At 45.8% G+C, this 10,557-nt stretch overlaps 1 protein-coding gene across 3 annotated transcripts in view; it reads right to left on the reverse strand.

Annotated features, from left to right (window-relative positions):
* Nucleotides 1-8,950, reverse strand: part of LOC127001777 (uncharacterized) — a 23,065-nt gene extending 14,115 nt beyond the window's left edge. For 2 of the 3 annotated variants that reach the window (XM_050866933.1, XM_050866931.1), the window contains exons 1-2: nt 8,900-8,950; nt 8,500-8,658 (exon numbers count right to left, since the gene is read on the reverse strand). The gene's annotated coding sequence lies outside the window, so the exon portion shown is untranslated. The remainder of the gene's footprint in view (nt 1-8,499; nt 8,659-8,899) is intronic. The other variant, XM_050866932.1, reaches the window with a different exon arrangement.
* Between the last annotated feature and the right edge of the window lie 1,607 nt (nt 8,951-10,557).

The following is a 10,557-nucleotide window of genomic DNA, read 5'->3' on the forward strand; positions in this document are numbered from 1 at the left end:
CACACACACACACACACACACACACACACACACACACACAATTTTGGCTTCAGACAGTTACACGGACGCTTGTATTGCGATCCACTTTTCACTCTCACTCTCCAGATGGTCAGAAGAGGAGGGAAGGGAGGGAAAGGGGCTGGGAGGGAGGAGGGAGGGATGAAGGGAGAGGGGAGGGTGGAAAGTGAGGGGAGAGAAGGGGAGGGGGAGGCTATGAGGGTACCAATGGTTGCGTCACGACCAGTCACCTCCTCCTCCTCCTCTTCCTCCTCCTGTCAGTAGACTTAATATATCACCACCAGCCTTTCTCTTCCTAGACACCATCGCACCACTCCCATCCCCTCCACACCACCACCATGACAACTGCAATTACCACCGTCATCACCGCGGCCACAAGCAACAGCATCATCCCAAGCCCCCGCCGAGCTTCTCACCCGTTCGCCACCTCGGAAAATCTCCTCCACCGCCGCCACCTTTCTCTTCCTTTCCCTTCCCCTCCATTACATTCCCCACTCCTCATCCTCATCCTAATCTAACTAATCCACCTCAACGACGAGCGCCTGAGCAAAGGAAAAACGAAATAAGCGCGTTATCGTCTCAACGTTCGTCACTTCGCAAAATCCATATCACCGCCGCCGCCACCGCTATAGACCACTTCTCCGACAAGCGCCTGAGTAAAGTAAAAACAAAACAAGCGCGCAATCGCCTCCCACATATCTCACCGCGCGCGTCTTTCCGAACCGCAGAACACGGCTCTTCGCGGTTTTCCAAGAATAATTGCCTGGTGAAAATAATGATCGTTTTACCACCTGATTATATATGGCGAAAGGGATGGGTTGGCGAAATTATCAGCACCTGTTTCAGTTGTTATCAGACAGTAATGCAAACAAAGGCAAGTGGTGGCAGGCTGGGATAAGAGCGAGGAAGAGGGAGAGGAAAAGAAAACTGGAAGGTATTTCGTGAACTGAGCCATTCTTGATCTACTACCTTCGCGCCTTTCTTCTCCGTCTCTGGTGAGATGCAGAATAACAAAGATACATTTTCATGACTGCTTTTTATAGACGATTCAAACTCTGACTTGAATGGGATTACAAATATATTTTTAGATCTAAGTTTCGGAAAGATTTTGGGATGTCTCTTGATCAGCTCAGCATTGATTACTTCGTTTTGGGGAAAGGAGAGGGGAAGGAAAGTCTCTCGTTCCGTCTCGCCGTTATTTGAATCTCGTGAACTCCATGATGGTCGCGATTAAGTAAAATAAAAGTTGCACAAAAATCGATATTTATGATATAGTGTCGGGTTTGAAAACGAGACAGCATCCGGTACAGGTAATTTATTAGACTTCTGAGAGACGAATTTTCTCAGGTGAGTTGACAGATCAGCAGGTGAAATGGTTGGTAGCAGGTGGGCTCCATTTATCACCCGGTAGAGGCGACTCCCACAACGTGATAATTAAGGGCACATTTCGTTGTCGCTGTTCTGTTAATTGTGGTCGGCTTGAAAAGTTTATGAGACGGTATTCCAGGTGGGTTGAGGGATCAGCGGGTGAAAGGGTGGCAGGTGCACCCCATTTCTCACTCTGCGGCGGGACCAACAACTTAAAAATAATGAGGTTTATTTTGTTGTTGTTTTGATAATACAGAGCTTGAAATTATTCAGTCTACTTTCATTTGTTTTCTTTTTCTTCCCCGCCCCATCTCCTCCTCTTTTTCCTCCTCCTCCTTCTCCTCCTCCACATTCTTTTCCTCCCTCTTAACCCGTCCCCCTCCTCGGTGTCTCTCCCCCTATCATTGCAGCCGAAAGAGGCGTTTCGAAAACAACAAGCTAGCGACTCACTTTCTTTTGGCCTCAAGTAAGAAGCCATATCGCGGAAACATCTTAATGAAAAAAGAGAAAATGGAATTTTCTGTATTTTCTTATTTACTTTCACGGTAGCTGAAAACTGTATAGCCTACACGCTGAAAGAACGAATGGTCGAATAAATGAAGCTTGTCCAGATACCATGCCTCCCTCATTCAACAAGAGGATATAAATAATTCAAGTTGTCGGCCGGAGAACAGCTAAATAACGCCCGAGGAACGCGGCAAAGATGTTCAGCGCGGAGCCTGGCGGATATACTGGCCGTGAATCAAGACATTGTATGAGCGTGTGGTTCAGTTGCTTCAGCAGGAGTGTGAACGAACAGACAGTGGCTGAGGCGGATTTATATACGTCACCTCTTCATCATAAATCGGGAGTTTTTTTTTTCTTTACATTAGCCTTTGAGGTTTGCCAAATAATACATTATCAAAAAAATAGATACTGAAATTAATACGCAAGTAAAAAGTAAGAAAATAAATATATGAAGAAATTAATACTAGAAGGAACTGCAGTATACTGAGCAACGTTTCCAACACTAAAACATAAAAAAACATCACCTTATCTAACGTAAAAAGAATACAATGGAACCATGAATATGCCTTGCTCTCAGGACGATTAAAAAAAAAAAGATGATGTGGATCGCAAGCACTGAAGGCAGCGGGGCTGTAAGGAGGATGAGGGCTGTGAGGTGTGCTGGAGGCGACCGTCCATCACGTGACGTGAGGCTGGTGAAACATAACAATATATCCTGAGGCGTACCAAAGAGAGTAACTTGGTAACTTGGTTGATAAAACATTATTACGAAGTGGTACCGGGAAAGACTGAAGAAGAAAGCTCTTGAGAAGTTCCCGGCGTGTCAGCGTGCCAGCGGAGGCTAGGCCCTCGCCCCCCGCCCAGTCCACGCCGCCCAGACCTCCCCACAGAGACTCCCTAATGGCCGCACAATGACATGCTTGACTCTGTTGTTTCCTTGAAAGTTACCAGACGAAAATAAAACGCAATTTACTTTTTTTTTTCAAATTACTGTCAGATGAGACTGACCGACAGCTGGCGTTTGCCACAGGCGACTGGCGTCAACTTGTTAATATTTTCTCACTGATTTAACAATTTCGTTGCTATCTTGCGGAGGGTCTGTATTCTGGCGTTTATTGCCACACCGATTCAACAGACACTCTCGTATGTTGAAAAAATGGTGCCTTTTCACTTCGTCATGCACCTCGTATATCAGCACAGACACAATGACTTGATCGCTTAGAAAACTTCCGTGGTCAAGTTTCACTCACGTCCAAAGATGGACGGCGCTCTTCATAGTCTTTCATAAGAATGACGTAATGAAAAGCACTTCCTTGCTCCTGCAATTAATCTAACTTACATAATCTGCATTGTGTGACCATCATTAGCAACGAAAACACTCAGGAAAACAGAATTAAATCTTCGAAAACAGAAATAAGACATTGGTCTTTTATTTTTCCTTTCATTTGGTTTAATATTTCCATTTATCTGGACGCCGTTAAGGTAAGCAAGCATAAAGCAAAGGGAAGACGGCTATATAAGGCAAAAGGTCATGTGAGGCGACAAAAAATGGAATCGGTTCAAGGGAGGAAGAAGACGAATGCCGGCCTGAAGCTTCGGAGGCAGAATGCATACACATTGAATGGCAAATGTGTGTGTGTGTGTGTGTGTGTGTGTGTGTGTGTGTGTGTGTGTGTGTGTGTTGCAGTGGTCTGGTGGTGGTGTCGTTGCTGCGGAACACGGAACACAGCTGACCGCACGTTCCTAATGAGGGGCGAGAGTGATGCTGCGGTGAGGCAACGACGTTACTCAAGTCAAAGTCATCTCGTCTTTCCATTCCTCTTAATTACTCAGCCTCACCGCCACGCTCATCCTTCCTCGTGCTGCACCCCTCCCCCTGCCCCTCTTTCCTCACCCTGTGCACCGTTCACGTACCCCAACAACCGCAACTGGTCTCCCTATTCTCCGACCGCAAACACCGCTGCCTCTTACTCTTCTTCGTGCATCGCTCTTCCTTCATTCTCTTTACCCACCCGACGCCCGCACATTGTCCCCAACTGCCCCTGTCGCAAAACTCACACCCACGCAATCTTCTTCCTGCATCGCCTTTCCTTCCTTCTCTTTACTCACCCGACACCCGCACTTTATCCCCTGCTTCCCCTTCGCAAATACCGCTGCCTCTCAATATTCGTCGTGTATTGCCCTTCCTTGCCTCATTTTACCCACACGACTCCAGCACTTCATCCGCAGCTTCCCCTGTCGCAAACACCGCTGTCTCTGACTCGAAGAGACTCATATTTTGGTCGGTGTTCTCAGACGCCTCTTTCCTGAACTGAGGCCTCTCAATCAACTCTTTCCAAATGCTTCAAAGAAGATTCATCTGGTTCAAATGAATTTTCCACGTTCATGGTACATAAGCTTTGTCAAACTACCACCAGGGTCATAAAACTACCCCTAGAGAGGCGCACAACTCTTGCGAAAGCTTTGTCAAATGTGTGTGCTTGGATTTTCCTCTTTCTTCTGCCTTCTTTTCCTTCCTCTTCACTACCGCAGCTTCTCGTCCCATAAGCCTCTTTTATCACCGGCCGGGTTTGCCGATGCTGTAGTTACTGTCACGCCATAAACGATATTTATCTGCTCTCTCACGGGTGAAAACGTGTGCGTGGGAAAGCAGTAGATGAGAAATTCGATGTTTATGAGTATTTTTTTTATGTGTACGTGTGTTCTTGTTTTGATTTTGTAGAAGTATTTTTTATTTTGTTTTACAGTAGTAGTAATAGTAGCGGTAGTTGTAGTAGTAGTAGTAGTAGTAGTAGTAGTAGTAGTAGTAGTAGTAGTAGTAGCAGTAGTAGTCCCTCCTTAGCGAATGATTGGTAGACAGTCGTTAAATAAGACAGACAGAAAGACAGACATATAGACACATACATACATACATACATACATACATTGGTGCATGCACATATAAAATGACAAAGACAGACAGACAAGCAGATAGATGGATAGATAGATGGATAGATAGATAAATAAATAGATATAAAGACAGACAGACAGACAGACAGACAGACAAACACAGACAAATACTGACAGATAAACAGCCATGAAGATAGATAGATAGAAAGAAATAGATAGATAGATAGATATATAGATAGATAGAATGACTGATGGATATAAATAGATTAATACATACACTAATACAGACAAGCAGACAGACCAACAGACAGACAGACAAGCATACAGAAGAACACTAATACAAGACAAGGCGGTCCATGAGGGAATGTGGAGGCAACTGAGTGATCTGTTCATCTATTTGTCTCTTCCTTTCTTCCTCAATTCATTAATTTCTTCGCTCGTTCATTTGTTCGTTTACTCAAGAATCTATTCGTTTTTTTTTTATTCCCACGTCAATTAAGCCATTTATTTATTCATTCAACTATCTATTCACTGATTTCTTCCTTTCTTCCTTCATTCACTCATTTCTTCATTCTCGTATCTATTCATTCATTCTTGCACTAAGTCGACCTTTCATTCACTTCTCCACTTCTTATCTACCCATGCATACAACTCGTCTATTCACTTATTCTTTCATTTCTTCAAATACTCATTTTTTCATTCCGTTATTTACTCGTTCATTCATTCTTTCACTAATTCGTTCATTCGTTCCTCCATTTCTCTACCTATTAATGCGTTTACTTATTCATTCACGTTTTCATTCAATTTGTAACTAGTTCATCCCTTTGTTCTCCGTGCGGGTTATATCAGGCGGCGACGGTACTGAGTTTGGGGGCCGCGGCAGTAGGGCTCATTAACGAGGAGCCCCACGGCCGCTAGCAACTCCCCGGGGCAGAAAGCGCCCGAGCGACGGACACGCAAGAGCAGCAGCACTGTGTTGGCGATTATCACAACACAAAACCCTCCGTCCGACTGCTGGATTCCAATAACGTAAGTCTCTCCCATATGTGACCTTGATAATAGTTTAAAAAGAGAAGCATATTTCTCCTCATTACGTATATTTCTAGAGTTTAAATTGTTATGCCGAAGTGCCGAGAGAACACAAAACGAATTACATTACAGGCTCAAGGGCCAATGCAGCGGAGATAAACACCGAGGCCAGGCACAGCTTTATCATATGCCTCCAGTTTGACTTTTCCCATTAACACCTTTCATGTGAGGTATAATCTAATATAACATATCTTGCCATTATTCAAACTTATCCTATACGGGCTTAAATCCGATTAAAGCTTTGTTGAGGAATGTTTTACCCTCTTCCCCGCTCCTCTCTCCTCTCCTCCCTTGTGCCGAGTGTTCATATCCTGGAGGAAAGGTTGGCAGGGTCAGGGCGAGAAAGCGAGTGGCGGGCGGCAGCTGGCGGAGAGACAGCAGGTGGGCGACACCGAGGAGCAGGGAAGGGAGGAGTGCAAGGCGACGTGGAGTTGGTGTAAATTTGACAGGGAAGAGAAGAGTGAAAGACAATGTGGAAAGACTGAATATAACAGGGAAGGGAAGAGTGGAAGACAACGTGGAGTAGGTGTGAATATAAACAGGGAGGGGAAGTGTGGTCCTCTGTGCGTACGACTTAAACGTTTTCAAAAGGGGGGTATCAAAACACTGCTATATCCGATTTTGACAGTCTTTCGAGTGTACTCTATCAATTATTTGTAAGACCAGTGCCACCGGGCTTTTTAGTTTCCTCTTTTTATGTTTCCCCTTTTATTTTCGTTTTTTTTTTTTTTTTACCCTTGAGCTGCCTACTTTCCTGTAAAAATAAATAAATAAATAAATAAATAAATAAATAAACTTAAAACGGACATCACGGCACGGCAAGGAACGTTTGCCTTTGAAGCATGACCGCCAGAATGACTACTTCCAGGCCGCGTCCCTTCCCTCTCGGTGGCCAGCACGGGCACACTATCAAGCATGGCCTTTATTGAGTAGTTTTGCTCAGGCGTCTAGGAAGGAAACTTTGGTTGTCTCGTGGGCACCTACAGACGGTGTGGCGGGCACTTGAGCATGATGACGCGTAGTGTTGGGGGCGGGGAAGGCAAGATGCGGGGTGGAAGAAACAGAAATGTCGCTCTTGTCCACCTGTTGCCGTTTAAAAAGTGCCCCAGATGGTGACTCTTCACGCCACCTGGTGACGGAAGGGCAAAAGAAAAAGTGGTTACCTTTTGAAGGCTGAAGGGCAGTATACCATTCATTCACCATGGTCTGATCCCTCACTGGACTCGCGATCACCAGCCAGTACCCTCCCGGAATAAGCTTGGAGTTCCGGTGACGGAACTTTGGGTCTATAGCTGGAATCTCACATCACACTCTCAAACACCCGGGAGCCAGGACATAACCGCCTTGTGTGTGTGTGTGTGTGTGTGTGTGTGTGTGTGTGTGTGTTGTCTGATACGTAACCCTCGGCTCTATTCGTCGCTCTGAGGAGGGTCGGCCTGATCCATTCTTTGCTCGAGCCTTTTACTTGGATCAGCAACGAGCTCACAGTGCTATTCTCTCTGAATTCATCAAAATTTAGCTGACTTTTGTAAGTTCTTGCTCAGCCTTCATTTGATGGAAAGAGAAGCTAATACAATACTGTAGTATTCCCTTCGTGTCACTGGACAACACTGAAGATAAAACTAAAAAAATATTTCTACAGACAACAGGGCTTGCAGTGGTGTGCTAGATCGAGCCCGGACGGACCAGCAGAAGCGGTGTAGACAACGTGGATGACCGCTGGCAGTCAAGAGGGTAAATCAAAACAGCAAAACCGAAATTCCCGCCAAGCTCACACTCGTTAGTCACACCCTCGAGACCTTTTCTCCATGGGAAGTGCATGTGAGGGACGGAGGTGTCCAGAGTTCAGGCGCTAATACCATTTTTAACATAACAGAAATACAGGCAAGCACCAAATGGTACTAGCAATGCTCACATCAAAAAGTCATAACCTAGAAACGTTTACGATCAATTTCGGTCTAATTCCGTCCTCCTGGAGCTCACCGACACCCATCCGACCTTAGTTGTCAATCTAGATAATAACAGACGGCCAAACACATAGGAAAGAAAGAATAATAAATGCATCCCTCCCTTATCTGCCAAGCCTTGAAACAGCTAATCTTTCGTGAGCTGACCCCCAGCATGATCAACACTCCGCTTGAAGCTTCCTGGACGCTCTTCTGCCACGTGGGGCAGCGTCCTTGATGACAGACGCGGGCTGTGTTCCGAGGCCTCTCACCTGCCGTTCCTACCTCTCCAGCATGTCTTCTTCGAGCCTCACTTTATTGGTGTCTCATAAAGCATTGCCTTTTCTTTTTTTCTTTTTTTTGTGCATGCATTGTTATTGAGTTGGGAAAGATGAGACAGAGAAGCAAGGGTCGTGTATTTCGCAAGATAAATAACAAATTAAATATTTCCAACAAACCTCTCAGAGTAAATGTAAATCTTCAAAGAAAATGGGTCTGCCTTAGCAGCCTTACTCTACTCCCTTTTTTTTTCAAAGCCATGATGATCTCTATATTCATGCCAAGCTCCGGACAACCAACAAACAGCCATAGATCGCCTCGAGTGGCCTGACAACATGTCCAAATAAGAGTTATGGACCTAACGACCCTCAAGGCCGCTGCCGAAGTGCCACGTGCGCCTTACCTGGGTGGCGGCGGCGACAACGAGGGATGGGATGGTGGCTGGGAGGGTGGAGGCGGTGGTGGTGCTGGCGAAGCACTCCCCCGACCAGCAGTGAGTTGAGTGTCTCCGTCTTCAGCTGGGGAAGACGAGAGGCGCTTGCACCAAGGAGCGATCGAAGAGCTACGGGGGACAAGTGACTACTGCACTGACTCCGTGGAGGGACGTGGATAAAGGCTAGCTTATACACACACACACACACACACACACACACACACACACACACACACACACACACACACACACACACACACACACACACACACACACACACACAGAGAGAGAGAGAGAGAGAGAGAGAGAGAGAGAGAGAGAGAGAGAGAGAGAGAGAGAGAGAGAGAGAGAGAGAGAGAGAGAGACGCACCAGTATATCGCACTCCACTCCTCGTCACGTCTGCCGCACGACTGTTCACGCCAGGACTGGTGTCTGCCGCTTCTTCAGCTCCTTTCCAACTCTCCTTTTTCTCCCTCCTCCTCCACCTTTACCCCCCCCTTCCCCCCTGCTGTTCACATGGAGGCAGTACCACAAGACAACGCTCGACGATGAGGCTTGGCCGCCGTAATTGGGCTTTTTGTGACGCAATAGTTAAGGCAACTCACAAAATCAAGGAAACACTAGCTCACGATCACCAAGAGAATTATTGAGAATATTTTTTTTTACCTTGTCAGTCATATTTTGCGGAGTGTCATGGATTCGTCAAGAGTTTGTAGAATAAACATTGTGTTTTGTAGTTTCGCTTTCTCTTGCGTCTTTTTTTCTATCTCTCTCTTACTCGACAGATGTTTCTCGCGTGAAGCATTAATAATGTGATTATTTAACTCGACCAACACCTTTCTAGCAATTAATGTTGCGGCCAGCGGGGTTGTGGTTGTGTTGGGAGAGAGGATGTTGGAAGACACAGTTTTCGCCATGTGCCTGCGAAGGGTCGGAGAGTGACGGTTTCTTTGAGGACAAGGCAAGATAGACTAAAGGCGACCAGTGGCGGCGATATCACGGCGGGAGGCGGCACAAGGTTTGAACGTGAGGTTGTAAGACTATAGACGATGCAAACAACGCGAGGGAGTATGCTGCATAGGCTGTTCCCTTTCAAGAATCGCTCTCGTGTTCTCTTTTGCCGCTTCCTTGTATTATTTAACACCATGGTTCAGTTACCCCCTCCAGAAGGTCTAACCTTTTCATGCAACATTGTAAAAGCATGTCATACCTACGAAACTCAAATAATGTCTTCAAAATTTAAAAAAAAATGACTGTGAATCATACCCAAGAGGAGTAATTTCGGTGTTTCGTGCGCGCATTGCCGCCACCACTCATATCGGGACAACAATATTAAAAATAAGAGGGGGGGGGGGGGGCCGGGGCGAGAAAATGAAGTGTTTTCACTCGGTCACTGTGTCTCTTTAACGGGGTGAGCATTATATTCTACTGACGAAGAGCACGGTCTGTTGTTGCTCCTACAACCAGACTGCTTCCTCCAAACACCAGCCAAGGCACGCTGGGGCACCCTACGCAGGCAAAACGTATACACTAGGCGGGGATGACGACCAACGAGGACATGTCTGCAAAAATATTCCTACACACACCTCAACCAAAAGGAAGCATATAAAATGTCAGTCACTACCGAAGAACAGCATTTACTCAAGGAAGCAAGCTTAAGTCAAGAAACCTCGCCAAAACAAAATTACTTGACCAGGGAACTTTCTTTCTTTCCGACATTTTATCAAGCCAGGTGGGCAGGCTGCTCGCCACAATTTAGGAAAGTAAAAATATAATAAGCAATAATAAGCAACTCCGAAGCTTGCGGAGCGAAAGCGGAAAAACGTGGACGTGGGATTCGTAGACTAAAGAATGAATATAATGATGATTTCATGGCTCTGATGATGCTGGAGAAAACATGGAAACATGGAAGAGTAAGCAACAGAAGGCCTGCTGGCTGATATAATGAGGCTGCCAGCTTTAGTGATTTAGTCAATTCGTCAGTCACTTCGTTGACTAACTGAACGGATTAAAACACTTATGTACGT

Source organism: Eriocheir sinensis, chromosome 21 (genome assembly GCF_024679095.1).
Source record: "Eriocheir sinensis breed Jianghai 21 chromosome 21, ASM2467909v1, whole genome shotgun sequence".
NCBI classification, from domain to species: Eukaryota; Metazoa; Arthropoda; class Malacostraca; order Decapoda; family Varunidae; genus Eriocheir; species Eriocheir sinensis.